At 43.8% G+C, this 16,381-nt stretch overlaps 1 protein-coding gene across 1 annotated transcript in view; it reads right to left on the reverse strand.

The window, feature by feature from the left end:
• Positions 1-440: 440 nt before the first annotated feature.
• The window catches only part of LOC142296507 (uncharacterized), a 285,214-nt gene continuing 269,273 nt past the window's right edge, over positions 441-16,381 (reverse strand). The window contains exons 2-3 of the transcript XR_012751644.1: positions 4,408-4,473; positions 441-1,703 (exon numbers count right to left, since the gene is read on the reverse strand). The gene's annotated coding sequence lies outside the window, so the exon portion shown is untranslated. The remainder of the gene's footprint in view (positions 1,704-4,407; positions 4,474-16,381) is intronic.

A 16,381-nucleotide genomic window follows, 5' to 3' on the forward strand; every position in this document is an offset into this window, starting at 1 on the left:
TCCTGACAATACCAGCCTCCAGCCATGTGGCTTTATCCTGGCTGGTATCAAAATTGGGGGAGCCGCATTTTTTATTTTTTTTATTATTTATTTATTTATTTTACTGCACGATATAGACCTGCCCACCAGCGGCTGTGATTGGTTGCAGTGAGACAGCTGTCACTCATCGTGGGGGCGTGTCTGACTGCAACCAATTAAAAAAAAAGCAGGGAATACCTGATTGAATAATGAACACCATATAAATATTTAACAACAACCGACTACACATGGTAGATAATATGCTGCTACCAAATAATACATAGGATTGGTTGGATATATAGAAAAAACTACCACTGTGCAGAACTGGGCAAATGAGGGCTAATCGCAATATAACAGAACACAGAAGAGAACAAATGACCAAACGCCCAATTAACTTTATAAGAATATTTATTATTTGTGGAGTGCACATGCAGTGGGTGAAACAGAAACAGTACAGGACCTAAAAGCCCCAAACAAGGTCACAGAACCCTCATATATATAAATGCTAGGTATGCAATATAGTAAGGCACCTTTACCATAGATATACTGAAAGCGTCCACTAGATGTCGCTAGAACACCTTGTGCCATAGTCCTGCATACATATAATGTGACCAAGAGGATTCCCTAATAAACAAGACAGGCAGTATATTTACCAATGATGGTGCCACACGAAGCAGACGCTGGATGCCAATAAAGAGGAGGACCGTGACCCACCCAACGGCCGTTTCAGCAACTCAAAGCTGCCTTCGTCAGGGGGCGTGGTTAAATGGGCCAGAATGTGAGGTATATATAATACTACAACGAATCATCAAGCATGCCTCCATGACTCATGCAGTCGCGCTGCGTATAACTCCGCCCCTGGATACCGGACGCGTCACCAACCACGCGGCCGGGGGTGTAAACACCCGCAACCACCTGATCGGAGTAGACACGGCCGACAGCCAGGAAGTGGACAGCAGCACCACGCATGGGTACCGGCACACATGGAACAACCAGGGTAGAAGGTGAGTCTGCGGATGATTATCCAGATACTTAGGTTAGCAGTAGGACCGTGCTCCAAGAACCACAGTGTCACCATACTCCCAGGATCGAATCCCCACTCCATAAGACATATATACAGTAATACACTTATATCACCAATGTAAAGTATACATAAAACAACCAACAATATAAGATACAACCATGTATATTGGGTCAACACACATCAGAGCAGCATACAATACATTTTATATATTGCTCATTATAGAGAAATGAAACCTGCTCAGATATGTGTGGACAACATACCACCATGTGGAGGCAATACGCACATCATAGACTATAAACTAGCGACCATGTCTACACATACAAGGATTTATATCCTTAAGTACAGGAGGAGGGGAAATAAGGTGTATGAAATATGTAACCAGGTACAAACAAGATATCCATAAATAAAAAATATATAATATATGTAAATACATATCACATTATAATCTCGTACATATACCTTAAGGAAAGCAGGGGGGATGGGGGGGAAGGGTGGGAGAGGGGGGGTGAAGGGGGGGAGGTTGTGAACAAATCATTAGTTGAGCAATTTTCAAATATTGTGAATTAGATTCATGATTCAATGTAGACGTGTAGATCGCCAAGAACCACGCCCAGAACTTGGGGAGGAGTCCAAAACCAAAAGCTCAGCATGAGGCCCAAAACTAACATTGAGAAAGGAGGAAAAAGAAACCATAATTAAAATATGTAACCACACACTTAAAAAACTTAAAAACAAGCAGCACAGGGCAAACGTATACACACATGCATATATATATATATATATATATATACTGTATATATATATATATATATATATATATATATATATATATATATTGAAATAAAGGTAGTAGACCAGCTCACCTGTCTGAGCTCAAACCCCGGCATCCTTGTTCTCCTTATTGCATGGACCCGAAGTGGGAGACTTCCAAGATATGTAGGACAACATGAAGAAGGATCCAGCAGAATGACTCCAAAGGGCAACAAAAGTTTTTTGTTTTTTTTTTCTCTGACTTTATTATCTAAGAATAAAAAATTCCAGAGCTCTTGACAAGTTGTTAAGTGCAAGGTATATGCAGTATGGACATACTGCATATACCTTGCACTTAACAACTTGTCAAGAGCTCTGGAATTTTTTATTCTTAGATAATAAAGGCAGAGAAAAAAAAAAAAACCTTTGTTGCCCTTTGGAGTCATTCTGCCTTGCTGGATCCTTCTTCATGTTGTTCTACATATATATATATATATATATATATATATATATATATATATACACACATACGTAGTGGAATAATCTTAGAGGAAGGATGCAAAACTCAAATTCTTCTCATTGAGGCCAGAGGGATGCACAGTGTTTAACCTGTATATCCATCTGGCCTCTAATTGGGCCAACCTCCTGCTCACTTCACCACCCCTAATGCCACCACACACGAAATTGCGAACTATTTGATGCATGATGTACAAAAAAGTGTTTGGGAATAGTTTTTAACGTGGTTTTATCCAACTGGCCAGGTGCCGCCTCAATCCCCAACACATGCTCCCGTACTCTGACCTTTAACTGACGAGTAGTCAATCCTACATATATCCTCGGGCATGGGCATGTGGCGTAGTAAATTACTGCCCGTGATGAACATCTAATGAATTTCTTAATGTAATAACTCTTATTGCCCGAGGAGTCAGAAAAGGTATTCTCGCGACATATGTTGGGGCAGGCGACACACTGGCCACAGGGAGAGCAGCCACTACGGTTCTTAGGTCGCATATCGCCCAAGAATGTCCTATCCTTATTACTCCCCGCATAGTGACTATGCACCAGCAAATCACGAAAATTCGTTCCTCTCCAAATGGTGATCTTTGGTTTATCGGGCAGGACCTTCCTTAGTGTAGGGTCAGCCATTAATATTGGCCAGGCGTGTTCCAGGCTAGCCCTCACTAGATTGAAACTAGAACTATAATTCGTGATGAATCAAACCTGATTAGAGGGTCCAGGGACAGAGTTAGTATATAAAAGTTGGTCCCTATCTGAATGTTTTGCACAATGATAGGCTCTTTTAATCATGCGTCTACTATAACCCCTCTCCCTGAACCTTTCCATCAGGTCCACTGATTGTCTCTCAAAGTCCGCATTTGTAGAGCAGATTCGACGCAGCCGTAAGAATTGGCCAGTAGGGACTGACCCAATCATATAGTTGGGGTGTGCAGCTGACGCATGTAATAAGATGTTTGTAGAAGTTGGCTTGCGATATAAATCCGTTTGTAGGACAAAATCCCCGTCCTTACTAACAAGGACATCCAAAAACTTGACTTGCTGATGGGACCATTGGTATGTAATGAAAATGTTTTGTCCACTGGAGTTCAATAAAGATATAAACTGCTGTAACTCAACTAAAGAACCCTGCCAGATAAGGAAAATGTCGTCGATGTACCGCGCCTAATAAAGGACGCGGCCCATCAACGACTCCCGATCTGACAGGGGAAGGTCCCTCTCCCACAGCCCCAGGAATAGATTAGCATAAGAGGGGGCAAAAGACGCCCCCATTGCAGTGCCCTGGAGCTGTAGGTAGAAGGACCCTTTAAAGATAAAAAAATTATGAGTCAACGAGAACTCCAGGAGACGCAACACCAATTCATTAAAGTCCGGTGGATTAGATGTAGTATCCAGAAAAAACTTTGCTGCCCGCAGACCATCACTGTGTATAATACTGGTATATAGGGACTCAACGTCCCCTGTAACCAGTAAAGTGTCACTGCCTGCAAAAAGTCCATCTACCTTCCTCAAAAAATTACTTGTATCACGGGTGTATGATGGCAAAGACCCAACTAAAGGTTGGAGTACCGAGTCGATCCATTTGTTGACATTTTCCAAAAAGTTACCCCGTCCGGAGATAATTGGTCTCCCTGGAGGGGCTTCCCGATTTTTATGAATTTTAGAGAGGAGATATAATGTGGCTATGGTGGGTTCAGCCACCTGTAGTGCCGAAGCCAGTTCTTTGGAGATAACGCCGTCGTCCTTGGCCTTAGTCAGAATTTTAACCAACTGTGCGCTAAAAGATGACAATGGATTAAATGTTAATTTTTTATAGCACACAGTATTGTTAAGCTGACGAAAAGCCTCCTTTTCATATTGGGAGGTTGGCCAGACGACGACGTTACCCCCTTTATCCGCTGGCTTCAGCACTACATCTGATAGAGACATTAGGCCCTTAAGTCTCTCCCTCTCTACTCTAGTTAAATTATCTCTCATTATTTTTGGGGAGATATTCTCCAACTCCTGGGATACAACCTGTACAAACATATCTACATTCGCAGATGTTGATAGTGAAGGGAATTTTTTAGATCGGCAAACGATAGATGGAGGTATCTTACCGCCTATAGGGAGATTGTGTTCGGCCGACAGGTCCTGGAGAATCCTCAACGCATCCTTTTCTTCCTCTGTAGGGAATAAGGTATGCAAGGCATCATCAAAAAAGAATTTTTTGAAAAGAATAGATCTCGCAAAAATATGCAGATCTTTAATAGTGGAAAACAAATCAAAACCTGAGGCTGGCGAAAAAGACAAGCCCCTCTCCAATAGACCCAGGTCCGTAGCTGACAGGTTATGTGTACTAAGACTAAGTACCTTATTCTCCTGTCTTTTGTATCCTGATTGATAATGCCTCGATGTAGACCCTCCAGAGGCTCCTGAATAATGAAGCGGCAGCCATTTTCAAAAGAGGAAAAGCCGCTGGAGATTTGTGACAGCCGTGCAGCGAGGCGCCCGTGATCGGTGAGTAAGAAAGAGAGAGGGATTGTGCTGGGGACGCAGGATGCATGCAGATACGCAACGTGCGCAATACTTACTGTGAAAAGCCACGCTTTCGGTGATCGAACTGTTCACGAACGGTAACTCGAACTGCCGAACTTGAAGCACATAGTTCGAGTTCGTCCAACGACTCGAACACCGCCCAAAATCACTCGAACTTGAAACTGGCAAACCGTTCGACTCAAATATCGCTCAACTCTAGTGCTGATCCTATTCGGGGACGCCACAGGGCTTATTCAAGATGGCGAACAGGTAATGTGAGTTTTTATATGTCGTGACGCCACTCACGGCTTGCGGTCAGGGATGTGGCTGACCGCCGCTGAAGGTTTTACGAGCGTCTGGGGCTGATGGCTGATGGCGTCTGCAGCCAGATGATGTAGCCTCCCGTGAGTGAGGCAGGCCCCAGGGGCTTGTTTGCGTAGGAAAGCGGGTCCCGGAATAACACAGGCTGAGTCCAAAAGTCTTTCAATGGTTTTTTACTCACTTCAGATGTTGTTGTGAGCTGACCTGGGCATTGCTGTGATTAACCAGGTAAGACCAGGGTTCCTTCGGGCCAGTCTGAGGATAACCTGTTAGCTCGCTTTCCTAGCACTTTGTGCTCGGATAACCCCCTGACGTGGAGTACCATGGGGGTCTATCCAGGGAGTCACTACTGCCTTTTCTCCCCTGTGTTTGGCCCGTTTGCCGGCAGCGTGGACCAAGTGAGATAGCTCCAGGCTCTGTCCCCTAATGGGTCCCTGCGTTGCTACTGAGGCTTGGACTCTGTGAGGTTGGTGAGGTACTTGTAGTTCCCCTCACCGGCAGGTTTAGCAGTTAGTTAAACTGGAGTCTGCTCTAGGGACCTGTACCCCATATGTGCCTAGTCACCAGGAACACCCTTCTGTCTCCATCAGGTGACCGTTCTCCCCCGCTAACCGTTACTACCCCGTGCAGGGTCTGGCTATCTACCTCGTGACCGCCGCTCACCACCATCAGACTGGCTCTCCTCCCTATCCTGACAACCTCTGCACTTTAGCTCCCAGACCCTCCGCTTCACCCCTTGACAAGATTTGAAAGCCAGCCCCCTCCGAAAACTGCCCAAGGGTCCCATCTCCAGTACTCAGTGGTGCCTGACCGGGTCAGGGCGCCACACACATTGCAGCAAATTGCCATTTCCTTCTTTTGTTTTCCAGTTTTTAAAGTTCATTAAAGGAGTTGTCCACTACTTGAGCAACCAATTCTCTCTCCCTATGTTCATCCCCATAAAAGTAAAAAAGCCTATACTCATCTCCACTGGCAGCAAAGTTCCAACAGTGTCAGAACTCGCAACGGTTATGACATGCGAGTCCCGTGACCAATCAGCGCTGGGATTCACTCTCCCCGCCTTATGATGGATAAGTAATTAAAAGGAAGTGAGAGCTGCAGCTGTTGAACATTCTCTGTTAATTAATTACATGTCCGAAGGCGGTGAGAGAGAAGCCGGCACTGATTGGGCACACAGCTCGCAGTGTCACATGAGCCCTGGGAATGCCAGTTCCGACACTGCCGAAACCGTGATGGCAGCAGAGGTAAATGTAGGCTTTTTATAGGGGCTGACATGGGAAAAGAGAAGGGTTTGTCCAAGTAGTGGGTAACCCATTTAAGAAATGTTGGTGGCCTGGGAGCAAATATGCAATGGTTAAAGCCTTAGTAATCGTTAAATTAGATTTTCATAATGATGTATATCTTTTCCTGACCCTTTCCACTTATGAGCAAAAGTTGTTTACTTGAGTCTTAATAAACCATCTTTTCTGTGCCAATTGCAATTCTACTATGAAAATTATCCTTTATTCATATTATGTCAGCATTTCAAAAATTGTATAATGAGGATGAGAAATATAAACTTATTATTGTAGCTTATGCTGAGAGGTGAGAGGGTCTCTCTCATTAGAAATTATTACCACTCACTGAAGGGTAGTCACATGGATAGTTCTTATAACTGTGTAAGAAAGAAGTAATTTAAAGTGAGACTGGTGGGTGCTATATAATAAATACAGTGACAAAAACATGTAATAAAAATCAATTTTTCAATTAAAAATTTACTATTACAGAAGAACAAAAATCAAGATAAAACAAATAACACATACATATGAACTTCATATGTAATCATTGTTTAAAAGCCAACCATGTGAGGTCATGTTAATTATCTATTTACTCTCTTAGTATTTCACCAGTCAAAGAACTCAAGCCGCGTGTTATTTTATATATTCTCCAACGTTCTTTTCTTTTCTGAATAAGTGCTGTTATTCCCATTCGGTGTCCTTCTTTGAAGACATATTCACATTCATTTCAAAGGTTCAATAGCTCTGATGGAGAAATCACATTGCATTGCATTCAAACGTCTACTTTCCTGTGATATACATGAAGCAATATGTGGTAGCAGGGAAATGTTCTATATAGAAAGGTTATTGTGTATATATCTGTAACAGAGGAGAATTTGGGATTAGAATATGAAATCAAATGCTTTACCAACAAAAATTAACACATTTGCATAGATAATTATCTCTATATATTGTGTACCACAATTATGGTTTCTATATGTGTTAAAATAATAAAGATATTTAAAAGGAACCTGTCAGCAAGGTTTGATACTGCATCTGACAGCCGAATGATGTAGGGGCAGAGATTCCAGGCATTTATCTGTCATGATTCCTCCTGTGTCTCTTGTACACAATAGGTGACTGTTTGCGGCACTATAGATTCCAGGTGTGCCAAGCTGTCGGTATGATGATTCACAGCTCTGTTGTTCAATATAGAGCAGGGGTGTGCTATTCTGTTGATGTGTTCAGCTTAGTCGTCTAATCTGTGACTGGAAGGCTGGGTCTTCCAGGTGTGCCCTGTTCAGTCTGATTGCCCAGCTATTTAGCTGAGCAGTCAGTCACAGAACACTGCCAGACTTAGCCTTCTGTTTAGTGGTGCTTGTTGGCCTCAGTTATCTGTGCTCTGTGGATTGATCTTTTGCTGCCAGGTCTCTGGCTTCATTTACCATCCTCTTGCCTTGTCCTTTTGCTCTGATCCATTTCCCTCCAGGTGTTATTGTGCAACCCAGGGGGGCAGGGGGTTCAGGTGCGGTACGGTACCTGTTACTTGTCACCGGGCCAGTGAGGAGGTCTGGGATGTCGTAGTGGCCTGCCTGGTTTCGTGTCCCGAGGTGTCCACAATAAATGGGAGATAGGAGGTGACGATGGGGGTTGTTGTCATGATGCCACCTCTGGTACGCGACCAGGGATTAACCACCACTGCTTTCGCTGTCCACCGGGGCGAATGGTAGTAGCAGCAAAGATGGTTTCACTCCCCACAAGTGGAGTGGGGAGAATGATGAGGAGAGTAGTAGTGGTGGCGGGGCGGCACCACCGGTAATAAGAGTCCGAGTTGGCTGCTGCGGTTCCAGGTTGTTTTACTCACGGTTATACCATGTGCCTGGGTAGTACCGGTCACCCGCTGTGGTGGATCCCATCGACCTCGGATAAGTTGGAAGAAGCCACTGGTGTTTGGAAAATGTCTTTTTTAAGAGTTGCCCCTCCGGTAGTGAGGAACCCGGGCTGAGCGTTCTGCTCCAAGGCACAGGCCCCGTGAAAGAAGAAAAAGGAAGAAGGTGATGGTGCATTGTTGCCATAACTGAAGTCCCGGGTAGACTGACTGAAGATTGTGTCAAGTTGCTCCTACTTATACCATAAGTATAACCGCCCCCCAGGTGGTTGTCCTAGTGACTGGGAAGTCTCAAGCTTCATGTTGGCCAACCCCCCTGCCTACCCTAGTCCAGCTCCCTAGTGAGAAGGCTCCTAAGCTGTATGTAAAGTGTGAATGTGGAACACCGGGAATTAAACCCTTCTTACCCGAGGCGAATACCGCACTTTAAATAAGGTGCAGTACTCTGCGGCGACTGGAGCCTCAGGGGCGCCACATTATGACTCCAGACTGTGACCTGACTACGCCTATGCCTAGCCCCTTAATCTTGACATTATCTCCTGGTACCTGACCCCAGAATGTTTGACTATCCTTCCTAACGACTTGCCGGTGTAGTGACTAACATCCCATTAAGACTGTGTGATCTGGTGATGGATCTGACCCAGATTTTTCAGGATCTGGCAAGGGAACGTCAGGAACTACACATCACAGTCCCAGTTGCAAAGTCAGTTATCTAGTGCTATGGGTACCTCCGAAAGCCCTCCACTGCCAGCAGCAGCTTTGATGCCTGAATATTCAGATGTGCAGTTGGTCTCTCCCAAACAAGTTTCAAGGGCGAAAGATCACTATACGGTGTTCAGGGAAAGCTTCAGGATATTATTTACTTCATGACCCTGCTCTTTAGGGAATGGGTACCATCGGGTGGGAATAATCGTGTCCCTGCTGCGAGAGGGTCCTCAGACTTCAGCATTTTCTTTGCCCCTCAAGCCCCAGAATGGTCATCTATTCATGTTGTTTTTGATGCCTTAGGGTTAATTTATGACAAACCTGGCAAAATCCGAGTTTCGGAGGCAAAAATCATGAACCTGACAGGGGTTTGCTCCACTGAGGACTATAATATGTAGGTTCAACAGTGGTCCACGGAAGTTCTGTGGATTGTTGCAGCTCTCAAGTGTCAGTTTTTCTGTGACCTTTTGGATACACCTAAGAACACTCTGGCTCTTCTCCCTCCACCCAGTTCCTTATGAAAAGTCATGACTCATAGGGTTGTGACTATTTTTTCCAAATTAGTCCATTTACCGATGGAGGTTGGAGCTGACAGCTCTTGGACCATTTAGAGGAAACATTGATGCCCTCTCAGACTCTGACTATACTATGGTCATGTGTGACATTTTCTCAAGGATTCTCGATATGTCCTCAAGATAGCAAGCCAATTAGAGAACACCTAAATCTGGGTGCTTGTTGCAGAGGTCACCCAGACTTCTAGATAGCTTTTAATTCCTCAGATAAAGTACTGATGAATGTGAAACTATTTTTACAAGTTCGGTCATTATCCCCATTCACTTTCATTGATTGTGGGTGTGCAGAAAACTTCAACCAGTGACGTTTTGCTTGTAAATCAGCCTAATAAAACATTAAGCTATTAAGGAATGTGAGAACAGGTTGTAGTTTGTAGAATACAAGGAGAAAAAAAATTCAAATTTCAAACACTAACATCAAAATAATTATAATGCAGTGACATGACAAGAATCTGTATAACTAATCATATGCTAAATAGTTGCAAGTGAAAATTTATGTATGAGATATCCAAGATGATTGTCTGTAAAATGAAGGTAGTCTTGCGCTAAAGCTGTAGAGGATGGTAAGATATGCAGCTCAAAAGTCAAAAGTTCAAAACATTGCTACCCTTTTGCTTATCACTGTATAATCACCTTACGGGAGCCAAATGGTTTTTCAAACTCTATCTCAGAGTGGCTTATAATTTGATACACATCCAGAAGGGTGATGAGAGGAAGATGGCTTTTTTAACATCTGGGGTCCTATTTGAAAATCTTGTCATGCCATTTTGATTAACTAATGGGTCAGTAGTTTTTAAAAACTTTATGAAATATATTTTTTTCTGATTGTAATGGAAACTCTATCTGGGCAATATTCAAATTTGTCACACTATGAACATATCAGTTTTTTCTTACAAAAGCTTAGAGAAAATTCTTTGTGTGCTAAGTTGGAGAAATATTTTTTCTTATTTTTCTTATTCTTTGCAAGAAATTGTGTTACTGGAGTTCATTGTATCTGTTGAAGGGTTTAAGGCTGGAATCACACTTGTGCGGGTAAAATCGGTCCGAGTCTCATGCTAGAAAGTAGCATGAGCTCTGTTCAAGTGTTGATCAGTGTGCAATGCAACAGCAATGCGATTATGGGATTTTTCTCATGATTTTAGTCCATGTGCAATGCGTATGCGATGCGTTTTTTTTCTCAGCAGCTATGTCATCTGCCATTCAGCTCTGCTATATGCCCGCTGACAGCAGACACAGACAGAGCCGCGGGATGAGAATGAACTCGGATGAACTTCACCCGACTTCATTGTCATCCTGCGGCACTGTCTGTGTGTCATGGCCTGATTTTCCCGAGTGACAGAAGTGATCTGCGTGATCAGCAGTGCCGTCACTGAGGTTACCCTCCCACTGAGATCTGTGGCTGCGGGTAACCTGAGTGACGTTATCGCTGATAGCGTGACTCACTTCAGTTGCACTGTGGAGCTCACAGAGAGCGGTCGTGGTCTGTGTCCGCTCTCTGTCAGCTTCCGATATAGCAGAGCTGAAAGCGTCATTGGACCTCTGTGGATTATGTCAGATCTGGAGGGGTATTTGGGGACTTTAATAAAATGGTGAAAGAGGTTGTTGTTTTTTGTCATTTATTACAAATAAAGGATTTTTTAGATGTGTGTGTTTATTTTCTTTAACTAACAGGTTAATCATGGAAGGTATCTCGGGGAGACGCCTGCCATGATTAACCTAGGACCTAAGGGTGCTTTACACACTGTGACATCGCTAGCGATCTCATTAGCGATGTGACATGCCAGATCACAGATGCGATCTGCCGAGATCACACATAGGGCGATTTAATAGCGCCGGTCACATGTGTGATCTCGGCAGATCGCATCTGCGATCTGGCATATCACATCGCTAACGGGATCGCTAGCGATGATGCAGCATGTAAAGCACCCTTTAGTGGCAGCTATGGGGTGCTGCCATTAACTCCTTATTACCTTGATTGCCACCGCACCAGGGCAATTCGGGATGAGCCGTGTACAGTCCCAGGACAGTCGCATCTAATGGCGGCTGCAGGCTGATATTTTTAGGGTGGGGGGCTCCCCATAACTTGGGGCTCCCCATCCTGACAATACCAGCATCCAGCCGTATGGCTTTACCCTGGCTGGTATCAAAATTGGGGGGGACCGCAGGCCGTTTTTTAAATTTTTTTATTTATTTAATTAACTGCATGATATAGACCCGCCCACCGGCAGCTGTGATTGGTTGCAGTGAGACAGCTTTCACTCATCGTGGGAGCATGTCTGACTGCAACCAGTCATAGGCGCCGGTTGGCGGGGAAAGCAGTGAATACGTGATGGATTAATGAGCGGCCGGCTTTTTCAAAAAAGGAGAAGCCGCCACAGTGTGAACACCTTGCAGCGCCGCGCCGGTGATCGTGGATCGGTGAGTATGAGAGAGGGGGTGGGAGAGACCGACATGGACAGGGAGAGAGATAGAGACAGAGAGAGAGACCGACCGACAGACCAACCGACCGACAGAGAGAGAATAGAGACCGAGAGGGAGAGACTGACTGACAGAGATAGAGATTGACCGACATTGTCAGACCTCACTCATTTCCAGTGTTGTCTGAAACATGCGATAAATGTATTTATAAAAATGGATGTCACTAGGATGGTGTGTGTGCCATTCGTGTGACATCCGTTTATTTACCCGCTCCCATAGAGTTGCATTGGAGAGACTCGCGCGAGAAACTCACCAAAACGCAGCACGCTGCGATTTTTTTCTCAGTCTCATTTGGACTGAGAAAAAAATAGCAGATGGGAGCTGCCTCATTGATTAACATGGGTCCGAGTGCAATGAGAATTTCTCGCATTGTACTCGTGCGAGTTAATCGCAAGTGTGAAGCCGGCCTAAGATGGATCCTGGGAAAGTATAGGCCATAACTGATTGGGTTTAATTTCGTACCTTAAAGAATTATAATGATTTTTGGGATTTGTCAATTACTGCAGAAAATTCATTGTTTTGTTTTCTCAGATTGTCAATCCTCTCTCTGATCTCATACGTAAGGGCTCGGCTCTTAGGATTTAGTTGCCAGATGCTGTTGACGCCTTTAATAAATTGAAAAAGTGTTTCATATCTGCTCTAGGTCTTTTCCAACCAGATCTCCAAAAGCCGTTCATTGTGGAGGTGAAAGCTTCTGAAATCGACGTCGGGGCTGTTTATCTCAGGTCCCAAAGCATTGATCAACTTGTGGCCATGTGCTTTTTAATTTTTTTCTAGGAATTCTCATCTGCTTAGAGAAAATATTAAGTTGGGGATTGTGAAGATATTAATTAAATCATGGTAGTGATGGATCAAAAAAATTTAGCTTACAGTATATTGAATTTTCTAAGCAGTTGACACCATGGCAGGCCAGTTGGTCCTTATTTTTCTCTAGATTCAAACTTTCCATCACGTTTAGGCCAGTGTCTAAGAAAGTAAGGACTGATCCTTTGTCACACAGCCTTGATTCTTTTTCTCCTCCAGAACCTCCATCTTCCATTCTTCTTCATTGTCGTTTCTATGATATCCTCCAAGTTGCAGCAGAGATTTGTGAAACCCAGTCTTTAGCTCCTTCCCCTACTTCAGGGTTCTAATTGTTTGTACATGTGCACTTGAGATAACGTCTCTTGCAGAAATGTCATGACTCCATTTTAAGTTGTTACCCGGGGCTCACAGCTACACAGAAAGCTATTGCTAGACTCTTTTGGTGGTCATCCATCCATAACGATGTTATAGATTTAGTATTTTCTTGTGAAACTTGCACACGCGCTTAAGCCTATCATAGCCGGCCATTTATACATGGATTTCATTACTGATTTGCCTTTGTCTAGTGGGAAAATTGTGATTTTGGTGGCAGTCCATCGATTCAGTGTAATTTGTCTCCAAATTTTAGAGAGCGTTTTGTAAAGTTTGGATTGATTTGTCATTTTCCTAGGCTTATCAACCTGACATCAATGGTCAAACTGAAAGGACAAATCAAATTTAAAAATGTTTCATTGCAGCTCATCAGGTGGACTGCTTCTCATATTTTACAGCTTGTTGAGTTTGCCTTTAACAGTAGGGTCAGTCAATCTAGGCGAACCTCACCTTTCTTTTGTATTTATGGTTTTCATCCTCATTTTGGTGAATTCTCTAGGATGAGTTCTGGGTGTCCTGAAGTAGAGGTGGCCATACAGAAACTCGGATATGTCTGGAGGGAGGTTCAAAACAATATTGGAGAGCTCAACTTTGGAAAAAATTCCGATAGGAAGAGTTCAGCAGATTCTGTCTTTAAAGGAAGAGATAAGGTTTGGGTATCTTCCAAAAATATTAAGCTGAAAGTACCATCGACAAAAGTTTAGTCCTAAATATATTGGCACCTATGAGATTTTGGAGGTAGCTATTCCAGTTACCTTTAGAATAAACCTTCCTCTATTTTTTCATAGCCCAAATGTTTCATATATCACTGCTAAAGGAGATTGTTTCTTCAGTTTTTTCTCTCTCTTCTCCAATTCCTCTGGTTTCTGTCAATGACACTTTACAGTACAAGGTACAAAGAAATGTTGATTCTCAGAAAGTAAGTAATTCTCTCCAGTATTGGTGATGGCTGATCGTTTAGTCAGGGTCTTCCATCAAAGGTTTCTTGAAAAGGCTGGGGGTTTGGTGGTCCCTCCCAGAAGAGGGGGTACTGTCACGATTTCTACTGTGCATCTTGGATGCAATTGGTGACTGTTTGCTGCACTGCATTTTTCAGGCTGTGCTGAATAGTGATGGGCGAACCCGAACTGTAAAGTTCGGGGTCCATACCGAACACATTGTGTTCGTGCACACAGTCCGAACACGAGTTTTCTTGGGAAACTCGTGTTACAGTTTGGGTCCAGGGGCTGTAAGAAAAAAAACACATTAGTAAAAAACATTGTGATTATACTTAGAGGTCCCGCAACGCGTCCTGCAGACCCACTCAGCCGTTGTCTCCCAGCCGCTTTTGCTTCTGGGTCTGATCATTAACTTCCAGCAGTATTCACTGCACTGCTAGTCACTCGGCAGTTTTCGGCTATTTTCGTTTTCATCAGGGATCACCTGAGTCCATGAACCATGGACTCGATTAAACTTTGACTGTCACTGTGCGAGTCTCGCATCGGTATCACCCGGCATGGTGCACATTCTCCTGACAGGAACGGGTCGACTGCATGTCTTTCCATGCAGCTGAGGTGCTCCTGGCAGGAGAGTGTGTGCCGTGTCGGGTGATACCGATGCGAGACTCGCAGGAGTCATATGCAAGTGGAATCATACCCTTACTGTCAGTCTGCTTCTCGCTCTGTATATATCTGTACAGAGCAATGCAGCAGAGCTGACATTGCTCTACCTGGTTCTCCCTCTGTATATGTTTGTACAGAGTGATGAAGCAGAGCTGACTTTGCTCTACCTGCTTCTCACTCTGTATATGTCTGTACAGAGCGATGAAGCAGTGCTGACATTGCTCTCCTTGCTTCTTTCTTTGTAGAGACGCTTGTATGTACTGAGAGATGAAGGAGAGTTGACATTGCTCATCCCTGTGGACTATGTCAGACTAAAGATTTTTTTATAATAAAGATGGATTATCTAAATTTTTTTTTTTTATTTCTAATAAAAAAATGTTTTCGATGTATTTTGGGTTTTTTTAATGTTCACTAGAAATTCATGGTGGCCATGTCTAATTTGGCATGACACCATGAATTTCGGGCTTAGCACCAGCTGAGAATACAAAGCTGGTATTAACCCCTTTATTACCGAGCGTGCCACCGCTATCAGGGCTGCTTAATGAGCCGGGTAAAGCGCCTGGAAATGGCGGTAAGAAACAATGCACCATTTCCAGGGGCGGCTGCGGGCTAAATTTTTTAGCGGGGAACCAGAATTATTGGGCCTTACCACGCGGAGAACCCCAGCCCCCAGCTGACTGGTTTTACCTGACTGGTGATCAAAATACGGTGGAAGCCCATGCATTTCTTTTAATTATTTTTTTAAATAATTAAAAAAAAATAATGGGCTTACCTGTATTTTGATTGCCAGCGAAGGTAAAGCCAGGCAGATGGGGGTGGCAGCCCATAGTCGTCCGCTTTATCTGCACTGAGAATCAAAAGTACCATGGCGCACTACGTCATTTTTTTAAATTATTTATTTATTTTTACACTACTATGTGTGAGGGACCTAACAGCCAATCACAGATGCTGTCACGCAGAATGGGCATCTGTGATTGGCTGTTGGAGTAACATGGCTAGTGCCCATACATTCTAGATGCTAGAATGTATGGGCTGGTTTCAGGTTACTCCAGCATCCAATCACAGATGCCCACTCTGTGACGCAATCTGCCATTGTATATTAATTTAACAGTAAAATAAAACAACAACACAGAGAAAAAAATATTTTATTAGAAATAAAACAGAAGACATTTAGGACTCCATCTTTATTACCCCAAGAAAACCCTCCGATGTAGTCCAAAGGTGGGTGAGCATCTTCAGCTCTGCTACATCTGTGCTAGGAGACAAGCACGAGTCTGCCCACACTGACTCAGCTGAGAGCTGTCAGAGCCTTCACCCGAATACACAGCTGAGGCTGGTCAGCTGTGCCCCCGAGGAACCTCGACTGACGTCACTGCAACAGTGCTGACCTCAAAGTCAGGGTTACCCAAGGGTACAGCTGACATCACCATTTTAAATAATTGAAAAAAAAACAAAAAAACCCAAAAACGCATGAATGGTGACGAGTGCAACATGTCACGTTAGGGTCTGTGACCCACGAGGTAATAACAACATTCACACCAGACTGGTCACATGGTTAT

The sequence above is a fragment of the Anomaloglossus baeobatrachus genome, chromosome 3 (assembly GCF_048569485.1).
Source record: "Anomaloglossus baeobatrachus isolate aAnoBae1 chromosome 3, aAnoBae1.hap1, whole genome shotgun sequence".
Taxonomy (NCBI): domain Eukaryota; kingdom Metazoa; phylum Chordata; class Amphibia; order Anura; family Aromobatidae; genus Anomaloglossus; species Anomaloglossus baeobatrachus.